The 13,545-nt window shown below is 33.1% G+C and overlaps 1 protein-coding gene across 3 annotated transcripts in view; it reads right to left on the bottom strand.

Moving 5' to 3' along the window:
- LOC128550355 (uncharacterized) overlaps window positions 1-13,545 on the bottom strand; it is a 118,999-nt gene that overhangs the window by 87,463 nt on the left and 17,991 nt on the right. The gene's annotated exons all lie outside the window — the stretch shown is intronic.

Raw genomic sequence — 13,545 nt, 5'->3', positions numbered from 1 at the left:
CAGTTTCAAACTTGACGTAGAAATCATCAAGGCTGACATTCTGATTAAGTTTCATGAAGATTGGGTTAAAAATGTGGTCTCTAGAGTGTTCACAGGGTTTTCCTTTGATCTGACCTACTGACCTAATTTTTGACCCCACATAATTGCGTTTTAAAGTTGGCCTATAGATTATCAAGACAATCATTCTGACTAAGTTTCGTAAAGATTGGGTTAAAAATGTGGTCTCTAGAGTGTTAACAAGCTTTTCTTTTGATCTGAACTATTGACCTAGTTTTTGACCCTACATGCCCCAGTTTCAAACTTGACCTTGAGATCATCAGGACAAACATTCTGACCAAGTTTCATACAGACTGGGTTACAAATGTGGCCTCTAGAGTGTTCACAAGGCAAATATTGACGCACGACGGACGACGCACGACGGATGACGGACGCCGACGGACGCCGGACAATGACCGGTCACAACAGCTCACCTTGAGCACTTTGTGCTCTGGTGAGCTAAAAAGTCAGAGATCTTATTCAGATATAGTTAGAAGTATACCTTTTCCAAACAGAAATAAGAGTAAAGAACATAGAGAAAACCAAAGTGTTCAAATTGTACTCCAACAACTTGTCTCAAAACTTAATCAAAATTCACCACAACAGTCAAACAGAAGAAGAAACCAACAACAGTGAAGAATTGGGAGACAAATCAAATAATTCCAATCAAGTTAATGTAGATGATGTGGTCAGGCCAGAAACTGTTCATTCTTTTCTGGACGAGGACCACAACTGGAGCAGCGAAATGTAGAAACAGGTAACCTAGCTGAAACAATTAAAACATGTACAAAAATTTATAACCTTTCCAAGCGTAAACTTAATGCAATAGAAACAGTGATTTGTTGATGGGTCTCAAATTTACACCTACACCTGAAAAAAGTTCTAATGAATTGGATACTGGTGGCAACGAATTATTTCGCAAAATTAGATTACGGGAGTATTTTTATGGAGAAGACAGTAAAAACATTTCATTAGCAAAACATAAGTCAAATTTTACACCACCAAGTGGGCGCAATAATAAATAAGATACATATATATTGACTACAAAAGCACTGTGCTCAAATATTTTTAATGAAGACAAACAAATTAAACATAATGATATTTTAGAACAAAGAAAAGCTATAAGATCCTTAGCAAAGGATCAATTCATTATCATAAAAAAGCAGATAAAGATGGAGGTATTGTTTTGATGAATACAGACTTCTACAAAAGTAAAGTATTAGCATTGTTAACAGGTGAAACTTATTACACATTTATTCCTAGCACTAATAAAAAAGATTTTTTTCGAAAAGATACGAAAACTGACGGAGAATATTTCTAACTTAGCTAAACAGGAAAAAGAGTTCTTACTTAATTTTGATTACAAGACTAGCACATTTTATGGTTTACCTAAAATTCATAAAAGTAATATTATTCAAAAAGTTTGTAATGATCAAAATTCGGAATATATTGAAAATAGTAGATCCTCAAGATTTACAACTGCGACAAATAGTTGCAAGCCCATAATGTGAAACTAGAGCTATCACTAAAGGTGATGAACGTACCCCCCCCCCCCACGCATGCACTGACACAGTACATTGCAATTTGATGCACACAAGATTGCATAATTATGTGGACTGTATGTATATAGACTGTATGTATACACTATAGTAACAAAAACAAAGTCCCATAATTATGCAGAATATTTATCTAAAATAACGTAACGTGCACCATGCACAACTAGGGTTGGGACTGATCACTTGTGTGAAGTTTCATTAAATTGTGTGTAAGGGTTCGGAAGATTAGGCGCGGACAAGATTGCATATGCAGACTGTATGAACATAGTATGTTAACAAGAAACAAAGTCCCATAACTCTGCAATTTTTGTTGTTGAAAGAACCTAACATCCCCCATGCACAACTACTATTATTACTGATCACATGTGTGAAGTTTGATTAAATTGTGTCAAGGGGATGAGGAGAGATGGTGCGCAGAAGATTGTGTCTATGTATATAGTATAGTAACAAAAAACAAAGTCCCGTGACTCTGCAAATTATTTTTCTGAAAGAACTATAACATGGCCCATGCACAACTACTGTTGTTACTGATCACTTGTGTGAAGTTTCATTAAATTGTGTCAAGGGGATGAGGAGAGATGGTGCGCACAAGATTGTGTCTACGGACAGACAGATAGATAGACAGACAGACAGACAGACAACCTGAAACCAGTATACCCCCTTACAACTTTGTTGTCGGGGGTACAACTAGTCGTCTTAGTTGTATTTTAGATATTTTGTTTAAACCATTTCTTAAGAAATACATAGTTACCTACGGGATGACATTGATTTTCTTAATTTTATACCAGAAACAGTACCAGAATATACACGTCTTATTTCTTTTAACATTGTTAGTTTATATTCTAATATTCCACATAAATTAGGATTGGTTTAAACAGTATTTATTTCGATTACAATGAGTATATACATGCATACATACAGTAAGATACATATAAGCAAATTATACATAGGATTCGAAAACAAGTCTTCGATGAAGACTTATATGAATTCGTTTCCTTGAGTGTGTAAGATTTAATGGCGTTGGTCAAAATTTTAAGTAAGTGTGTGTGTATATTTTTGAGATAACATATTATGAGATTTTTGAAGCGGGAATGATTAAAATAAGAAATAAACAAAAAAGGAAAGAAAATGAAGTTTGCTGCAATCAACAATCGCCCAACGCCCGATGTGCACGCGACTCGACAATCCAAACTCTTTAATAAGCATCATGTCGTGAAACGTCGTGTGGCAACGATGTATGATTTAACTTGCAAGAACACGTTAATGTTTTCTGGTTGACTTAGGTTTTCAGAACCGTAAATGAGATTTTGGAAGGTTGTTGGAAACGGTAAATTTGAAAAGAATGTTTGTCTATGTGCGTTATAAAGAGGACATACTAGTAGGAAGTGGTTCACTGTTTCAGTCTCTTCACATATGCAGTGCGGGCTATCTACAATTGATTTTCTGAATAAGTCGTAATTCAGGGAGCTACATTCTAGACGAAGACGGCTAAGAAGGATTTGTCCAAGTCTGCTCCCAATAAGAAAGTGTGGGGGTACACTGTGACAGTTTGTATTAAGTTTACGCTTGAATTCACTTAATGTAGATACTTTTTATATGCTCGGGTAGCGCGTTCCATTCGCGGATGACGGAAGGAAGGAATGATTCTCTATAAACTTGCATGCGCGTGTGTATTAAAGCAACATCATTTATGTTTCTTAAAGCGTACCGAGTTTGTGAGTTCGTCGGAATCAAGTCTGACAGATAATTTGGAGAAAGATGATTAATCATCTTATAAAAGGTAATTAGCTTATGTTTTTTCCTCGTAGAGGATAAAGGTTCCCATTTTAACTCGTTTAAGAGGTTACTGATACTGCATAATTTTGTAGCACCGGTAATGATTCTCGCGACTTCGATTTGTATTGCTTCGATTTTTTTTTTTTTTTTTTTTTGTCTTTTTTTTTTCTTCAGCAGTGCACTTATCCCAGACAGTATCGCTATATTCCAATAAAGGTCGAATGAATGAAAAACATAGTCGTTCAAGACACGATCTTCTACGTAGGTATTTTAAACCCCGTAACATTCCTATACGTTCCCAAGCTTTAGATGTCAATATCATAGAAGAGACATGAGAATGCCATTTACTTTCGTTATCAAAAATGACACCTAGATGTGTGTGTTCAAGTACGTTTTGAATAGGGACTGAGTTTATTGTTAACTGGGGATGGATCGGTTTAAATTTCTTTCTTGAAACTAAAAGGGATTCCGTTTTATTTGGGTTAAGGTCTACCAGCCAAGTTTTTGCCCATGTGTTAATTTTTTCGAGGTTATTGTTCAAGGTAACTGCTGTGGAGTTAGGAGTATCCACTATTAGATATAAACTAGTATCGTCTGCAAAAAGTCTAATGTTAGATTTTATTTCTGTAACGATATCGTTTATGTAGATAAGGAAGAGTAGAGGACCAAGTATAGAGCCTTGTGGGACGCCAGCGTTTATTTCGTTCCATTCAGATTGTGAGTTGTTAATAACAACTCTTTAATATCGATTAGTAAGATAAGATTTGAACCAGTTATGTATGTTGCCTTGTAAACCAAATGAAGATAACTTTTCTGATAGGCCACGGTGCCAAACGCGATCGAATGCTTTCGAAATGTAACAAAAGACAATTCGTATTTCTTTTCCATCGTCTAGTGCCTGACAAATGTCGTTAAAGATATATAAAAGTTGATTGGTTGTTGTAAAGTTGTCATTACAGATTTGGACAGTTTGAACCAATTTTGAAGTTATTGAGTTTTCATTAATATTATCAATAATTTTATTTTGATATTCAGTTTTTGCACGCCTTATTTCCTTGGTAACTGATTTCTTTTAGTCTTAGATCTATTCCAAGCATGTACTGAATTTTCTAACTTGGCTTGCTTATGTACGCGTTTGCGTTGGCGTATCAGTTTACGTATTTTTGTGTTCAACCAAGGAACATCATTTGGGCGTATTATTACATTTTTGTTCGGAATAGACTTTTCAGCAGCAGTTTTTATCGCGAATGAAACATCTTTTACTATTAGGTCCATATTGTCATTTGACAAGATGTTGTTCCAGTCGGTGAGATTAAGAATATGGCGACAGTTATCGTAATTACCTTTATCGTAATTCCAAATATGTCTTTTGAATGACGTAATTTTTGGTTTATTAAATTTCAGAACAAGTACAACATGACAATGATATCTAACTAAATCAGGTATAAACGGGTCAGCTACAAAGCTTGTAATTACACTGTTTATGTTTTTAACAATGCAAAGGTCAATTAAAGAAAATGAATGTTCGCGGTAAAATGTGTTGTTTCGGTTATTGTTTGGTACATATTATACGAAGAGATAATATTAGTCATTTTGTTAGAATTATAGTCAATTTGATTACAGTTAAAGTCTCCAGCGAGAACTATGTTCTCTATTTGAGAGTTATAGGCCCTGTCAATACTTTCCTCTATTAACAGCCAGTAATTGTTGTTAGAACTTGGCGGACGGTAAAAACCACCTATTAAAATTGACTTGTTTTGGTGTTTTATTTCGACCCATAGAGCTTCAAGTCCGTTTATTGTTAGATCATTTCATATTTTACCATTTATTATTTATTCAGGTGAATAACAGGCATTCTAATGCACAATATAATAAAAAAGGCACCACTATGGGGTCATGTTATTGTAGAATAATTGATAAGCAAAGTTTGTTGAAAAAGTTTGGTAAATTGCCCTCTTCTTTCATATGTCGTAAACCATAAAATTTACCAGAACATTTTCTTCACAGCAATTTAATATTTGTTCTTACGTAGTTATTCCCCCCGCCCCCACACACACCACCACCACCACTCAAAAAAAGAATGAGGCTCAAAAGGGGTTTAGATTACTCACATTTCATGATAATTTAGATTTATAATACAATATAAGTATACTGAACAGCAAAAGAAACTATCCAGATGTATAACTGGTATATTTCAAAATATTAAGAAATTAATTTTTCAAATTTGAATTGTTTCTTCATACCAAAATTACACTAGAAGATCTTCACGTGATAAATTTTTAAAAATCAATCAACCGTGAAGTCAGTAGTCCCGCAATAGCCGTTTGAAAGGCTATATCTTCAGTGCGTTAGTTGCATTGTAACATTCCAATTGGGCGATCGCGCTGAATTTGATTCATTCGTGCGGTGCAACCAACAATATTTTTCGGCGACGCCGTCTAAATTCGTTTTCGTTACCTATGGCACGTGACTTCAGTTTGCAAATCAAACTACTTGATAACGCATTAAAGATAATTTATCAAAATGGAAGATTTATGCAACACTCTGCCTGATTGGACGAGAGTGTCAATTTCTTTCACTCTGTTGATTGTGCTACGCTGAGTGAAATGTAGACAAAGCGTTTATCCTAAACGACGCTGTTCACAGTTTTAAAGCTAACTTTGGCTCAGTATATTTAGCAAGAATATTGATATATCTCAAAATGATAAGTAAGTTTAATAAATATGATAAAAACCTGTTCAAATACCAACATATATCAAATTAAAGAAAGAGCTGAATACGGTCTGCGTATCACATGAATAAGGGTGTGAAAAGAGTCTTTTATGTAGAGAAGTGCTTTCTAAATGATTTTCCTTGTTACAATTGTCATCTGTATATGAAAAGGTTTCTTGCTTTTGTGACTTATTCAGATTGCATATTAAAATGAGTACTTGTTTGCTTTGATATATTTGTTATAAATTATTTAACTGATTTATTATATATGAATATTTTTCTTTAGTATGGTATGCAAATATTGAACTCAGTTGAAATCTGTTTTATTATATATATGCTATATAATGACTGAATCTCATTACACTGAAACGAAGGTACGCTGCATACAGTTTATCTATGTGATATGACTACGGTCAAACTTTGCTTATGAAACAGAAATATTGAAATAATTACAATTGTATGTTTTGCTTGACCTTCACTTTTTTTTATAGGTGTGACGTCATTGTCCAAAGATTGATGAATAGCGAATATGCTATTTGTTAAAGCGGGATCAGTTGGTCTATTTTAGAAATAAATAAAAATAATAAATAAAAACATCCTTTAATTGATTTTTTTCTCATGTATTCTAATCAAACTTGATTTGTAGCATCTTTATTAGGCCCGCAGCCAACTTTGTTCAGCTGGGACATCTGACCCCTTTAAGGGGCTGCTAGAGGTAAAACTAGAAATGCCTTTATACAGCGTCTCATGAACAGCTTGGTGGATCTTTGTCATACTTGGTCTGGAGCATCATTATAAGGTCCTCTTCCAAATTTATTTATATAGGAACTTGGGCCCTATTAGGGACCACTATAGCTAAAAGTAGATATGCCTTTCTTCGCATTAACCACTAAAATGTAATGGATTTTTATCAAACTCGATGTGTAACAATATCGTAAGGTCTCCTGCTATTTTGTTACAAATGGGGATAGGGACCAATTTAGCTAAAATATAAACACGTTTAATGACCTCTTCTCATGAACCGCTTCATGAATCTTCATCAAACTACTGCTGTAATTATTCGTCTAAGGGTAAACGAAACAAAATTGCAACCCTACGAAACCTTTGCGAAAAATTAAAAGAGAACCATTTAAATTGTTAATTCATAAACTTCTTTCCTTATTACAATTCGCCGACCATCATTTTTAAAGATATTTCTTGTTTAAACTTTATGCTGTTTTTCGAGTTAGCCAATTATCAATATTTCCAATGACAATAAAATTTCACAAAGAAAATTGTTGATTACAGGCGCACATGTATTTCGTGCAAAACGACTAATGTGAGACTACTGACTTCACGGTTGACTGATTTTTTTTTACATTTTACACGTGAAGTTCTTCAAGTGTAATGTGATATGAAAAACACAAGTGATTTATAAATTAAAATTTTTAAATAAAAATACCTCAGTTATAAAACTGGATAGTTTCTTTTGCTGTTCAGTATAGTTATTAGTTAACAGAATCATTGCTGAAATATATTTAGCATATGACGATTTATGATTCACCATTTTATATGTAATGAGGTATTCACATCTCTTTAGTAGGATGTAAGTGGAACGTTAACTAATATGCCATAGTATAGATATAGCTCAAAGACCAGATTATTTTTAAATGTGCGCCCTTTTGTTAACTAGTAGCAAGCCTACAATTAAATTCATTGGCAATGTCACCTATACATGTTTCTTTATTCATCTGATCTCTTGCAACATTGGAAAATACCCCAAACAACAATCAGATCACTTGATTCAGCTAGCCAGAGAGACAAGTCAAAGACATTTTAACCAATTCTGTATCAGCGGAGCAGTTGTCAAGTATTTAGGTTTCCGCTGCTCAATCTGGTGGTCAGCACAATGACACAGTACAGCTGATAGTTACATCTTATTATTGTAAGTGTTTCAGAACCTGAAAAGGATCACTGATGTTCATGAAAACATGTAGCACCTATTTTCCCAACCAGCTACGTTTTTGGTAGGTGGTCTTTATGAAGTAGCCACAAAGGGGCTAGAAAATTCTAATATTTTCAAAAATGATGTAATCATTAGTATTTTGTGTAATTTTGTGCCTTGCAGATTGCTGATATCGGCTCTTCTTTGTCTTCATATACTCGCCTCTATTCATGCTATAGGAACAAGAATGTCCAGGACCTGTAAAAATCTGTTTGTTTACAATTTTGATAATAGGTTAAGTATGTATATTTTGTTGTTCGTTATTAACGGTAGTTATACTTGTAAGGATTCCTGAGAATTAGCATTTTTATGTACAAATGACTGCATGAAACGATTTTCCTGGCACCTTTGGATGGTCAGGGCTTGATTCCAACCTGAGGGCCCTCCATGTAGTTTCAGCTCAACATTAAAAATTGTTAATGGTCATTTTTTTCAGTTCAAGGCTTATAATGCTCTAGAAGCCTATTTTGCTCAGGTAAAAAGAACTGAGTACATGTCTTAATAGTTGTTAGGCTTACTTTGTATCTAAATTTACAGAAACATTTCGTATTGTACATACTTTGCCATCACGTCTTTTATTTACACTGTTATGCAACTCTGAAAGGTTGGAAGGATAAGGAGAAAGGTTTACTTCACTTTTTACTAGTTTAATTTCCAGGTTGTGTTTTTGCAACTGACAGTTCCAAATCTGTGCTCCACTTTTTTCTATGTGTGTCCGTATCATTTTCGTTGTCTATATATTTTACTTTGTTCATGTTTATTAGGACAGTCTAAGCATGGCTTGCGTTAATGAGCATATGGCGCCTGTGTTGTAATTCATTTCGCTACCATCTTAGAAACTCATATTAATTATTACATTTCGATATACAGAAATTCGATCATCAGTAAGGAATGACATACCAAATATCCGTAAAAGTCTTGATACTGTTAAACAATTAATAAATTGACCAAGAGTTAAAGTTTGATAAGTTGGAAGTTTTTACCTTGCAAAACACTTTTGTGTGATGTAGACGCGATTACAAACATTTACGTGTAATGTCACACGAGGTTTTCTATATTGTAGTAGTATTATTACACCTGGTGACTCCAACATTTCATAACAACTGAATGCCATTTGGTATTATACCACTGCTTCAACAAAATATTTTTGAAACATGCCTGTTCTGGCCATGGATAAAGTCCAATAACGATTTAAAGCCTTGCGCTCGACTGTTCAACAACTTCTAACTTTAACAAGGACCATGAGTGGGCAAGACTTATAAAACCATATATATTGGTTACATCCCGGGGTTTGATGACCGGAAGCACTATGTGAAATTTTAATCAAATGCATGTAGTTTCTGAAATACACCTTGTTTTTTTAGGTACATGCTAAACTTTTACAAAATATTCTAGGTTGAAAACGAATCATATTTTGTATTAAACTCTCAGTCAAGATTATTTTTATTTCAAAAGGTTAGATGACACAAAAGCCTTATGTAAAGTTTTAATCCAACACATATATTGGTTGCAAAGATATGAACTTACATACAAAACTTATCCAAGGTGAGGATGTCAACAAAGGCGACACCAACACCAGAGTGAACAGAATAGCTCTCACAATTCTTCAAATACACTGGAATTTTGAAGTTTGGCAGTTTATATTGTGTATATTAATGTACATCAAATATCTACACACAATGTTTCGCACAAAAAAAAAACATTGAAATATTTGCCAGAAAGTGATATTGCGTGTTTACTTTTTTGAGTGTATATATAGGTTCAGTATTCCATACTTGGGCAATTTAACTATATGTGTCTCAAAAGTTAGTACCAATAAACCGATATTTTACGCACTCTTATTGTATTAACAATTATATGAAAATAAGGAAATGAAATGCAGCGAAGTAACATGTATAATTATGTAATATATTGGCTCTACAACTTCTTGAAATTCTCAGAGTTACTTATTCTATATGTATCAAAGTGTTTTGCGAAAGTCTCAGTTTTAGTGTTCTCAGACCTCAGTAGAAAGTGATGCTGCAATAATAAAAACAATAAAATTACTTTACACATTAAGTTTTAATACAGTTAATGTTTTAAGACTGCGTGAGTATATCCACACACTTAACTGAATGTTACATTAATGGCAAAAATGATATGCGACATGTCCGGTTAAAATTGTTCATTTTGAGTGTAACTCCTTTTGGGGCCTCTTGAATTATATATAAAATTTCAAAGAAAATGTAACATGTCTTAGTTTTTAATATGCGCTGGATACTATAGAGGATAAACATTCATTTCTTAATTACATGTTAATACCAATGTACCGCAAATTGTAACATATTGGATACGTCACATTATCATGTAAATGCCGTCTGACGGAGAACCCCCAATTTAGGGCCTCTTAGTCTTTAATTTCACTTGAAAATTACATTTATACCTCAAATTATATTATATAATTGAATCTTTCCACTCTATTATATATTTAGTATAATAAGTCAGATTTACCTTAACCTGTAATTTAAACATCATTTTGCTTTCATTATTATTTCTTATCACGTGCACCCCTTTTGGGTCTCACGAAAACTTGAATAGGGATATTTAAGCTTGGTATCCACCCTGGCTGAATTCCATATACCCCAACGAACATTTTGATGTATGATACCATATTGTACTAAAAAATGCCTACGGATTTTTTTCTCGGGGCTTTCGCCAACTGTCTATTATGCCTTCTCGTAAGTACATCGCGACTCAAATCGGATTGTACTCTAGGGGTAATTTTTGGAAGAAATACTTAAGATTATGTCTAAAGCTCACAAGTTCTGTGACAAAATAATTTAGGTCGAAAGAAACAGATAACGATGCCAGATGTCGTACCGTACTCACTCGATTATATTTAAGTGATAACGTCAAGTAGAAGTACATAGCGAGCAGCTACAGTACGACGAAGCGCGTCGCAACATGTACGTACGGTAATGTGTATAGTGTAAGATAGAAAAGTCGGGACACGAGCACAGATCGGGACGATAAAAGCGACTGGTGGGTGCAGCAACATTCTTAAAGTAATGAGTTATTAAAAGAGATGTACTTAACGTCGAGAGGTTTTGCAGTGATATAAAAAATTAGCGAATAATTTGCATCATAGCAATGAAAGAAAATGAGTGTTTAAGTTCAATTATTTTTATAGCTTCAGAAGAGAAAAGCAAAGTCCATTACTACTGTTTACTAACTGAGCTTGTACTATTCAACTGGTAAATGACAGTGCAATGAAAATATGAAAAAAAATCGTAAGCTAAATAAAGGTATGAATTTCAAGGAAAAGTTTGTTATTACGGGCTTATATAAGATCTTTGTAGAAAAAAGTTAGTTTGTTTTTGTTTCTGAAATAAATTACATGTACTTATACTAAATGTTATACCTCTTACGAACAAAACAAAATATGATAACACAAAGCTACATAGAGAACATTAATCAACAAACAATATATCATTTAAACAGGGGGAACCACTGTGTAAACATATTACAATTAACTATACATGTTATATTCCCCTTGTCAAAGATCAAAGCAAAACTATTATATGTTCATTTGAGAATAAACTACATGAACTATTTGCCAATGAATTGTCTCTATAAAACGGCAACAGAAAAATAATAAATCAAGCTACGAAATAATCGATAATATTCCAGTGTATCACTAAGCAGGGGAAAGCATCGTGTTAATATAAAACACGTTACTATACATACATTATTCCCCTTCAGCTAGTGATTTGAAGAATGTAGATAAATTGCCACCTGACTTATTTGATTTTTTGGTATATTAAACGTGGCTATCAATCGAAAGAAGAGAAATACGTTGAAAGAAACAACACATTATCAAATAAAATTTTCTCTAATTAATATGTTGCATAAAAAAGCAAAACGATATTTTGTTCATATACCATAGCGTGATACGCTGAACCATAACAATGTTATTCGGAAACGCATTAGCGTACATTTGGTACTTTTCAGTTCTATCTTAGCACTGTGCAACACATATCGTATCTAAACTGTTTTTATGTGTTACAAAATACTGTGATACATCGTTTGCCAGACCTTTATAATTATATGTGATAGCGTAAAATGATAAGACATGGAGAATATCAATCAACAAAACAGGAGGAACCACTGAGTGAACATATGACAATTAACTATTCATGTAATATTCCCCTTAGGATTAGAAGCTATATCATTCTGGTAAGATAAACATCCAGAGTTGATGTTGAAGCGTTTTGATAAATTTGTCATTATTGAAAATTTAAAAAAACAATTTTGGAATAACCATTTTTCATTTGATTAACTATATTTTAATCAATCAAAAGGTACAGCCATGGGCACAAAAGTTGCTCCAACTTACGCTACTCTGGTTTTAGGTTACTTGGAAAAAAATTATATGCAAAGGTCAAACAAGAAAAAATGAACATTTTGCCAAATATGTTTAAGAACAGTGGAAAAGATTTTTAGACGACTGTCTTTATTCTGGGAAAAAATCAGTTTTAGATTTTACTTATTTTGAAAAGATTTTAAATACATTACATAACGATATAAATCTCGTAATGCAACAGAGCACAGTTAATTCACCATTTCTAGATATAATGATAATTAAGAATGGAACTTCTATTACCACTGATATATATTTCAAAAGAACTGATTCCAAACAGTACCCTTAACATACAAAAACAAACATTTCATTTTCTTTGGCAAGCAGAATATGTACAATTATTTCAGACAAAAACATACTCAAAGCACGTTTGAAAGAACTGGCCGCCGTTCTCATTGAAAGAAAATATCCATTACAAGTTATTAAAACGGGAATTATTAAAGCAATACAAATTCGTAGAGGTACTTTATTAAGTGTACAAAATAATAAAAGTGAGAACAATTACACCATATATTCAACATATAATCCTAAAAAAAAGAGAGTTATTTGATATTTTAAAAAGTGACATGGATATTTTAAATAATGATGTCACTATTAAAAGAATAATAAACAACACAAGAACAATAAAATGTAAAAGACAACTTCCGAATTTAAAAAGTCTTCTTATTAAATCTGAATTGAATGAAAACAGAACTTCTCCATCAGTACAAAAATGTAATGACCCTAGATGTAGTTTATGTATTTGTATTATTGAAGGCGCTTCTTTCAGTTTAAATAATGTAATATTCATGCAAAAAAAAGGTATGGACTGCACTGTTCAAAATGTACTTTATGTACTGGTTTGTAATGGGTGTAATGAATTTTATATTGGTCAAACAGGTGATAAACTTAAAATAGAAGGACAGTACATGACCAACAAATAAGAGACCCATCTATAAGACAACTGCCTTTAAGTACACATTTAGATGTATGCGCAAAAACCGTCCCAAATTTTTCAATATTTCCCTTTTACAAATTTCATAGTAATGATGTTTCAGCCAGGTTATCTAAAGAACGCTATTTCACTGTAATTTTTAAACCGA

The sequence above is a fragment of the Mercenaria mercenaria genome, chromosome 17 (assembly GCF_021730395.1).
Source record: "Mercenaria mercenaria strain notata chromosome 17, MADL_Memer_1, whole genome shotgun sequence".
Taxonomy (NCBI): Eukaryota; Metazoa; Mollusca; class Bivalvia; order Venerida; family Veneridae; genus Mercenaria; species Mercenaria mercenaria.
This window is presented reverse-complemented; position numbering and strand designations above follow the sequence as displayed.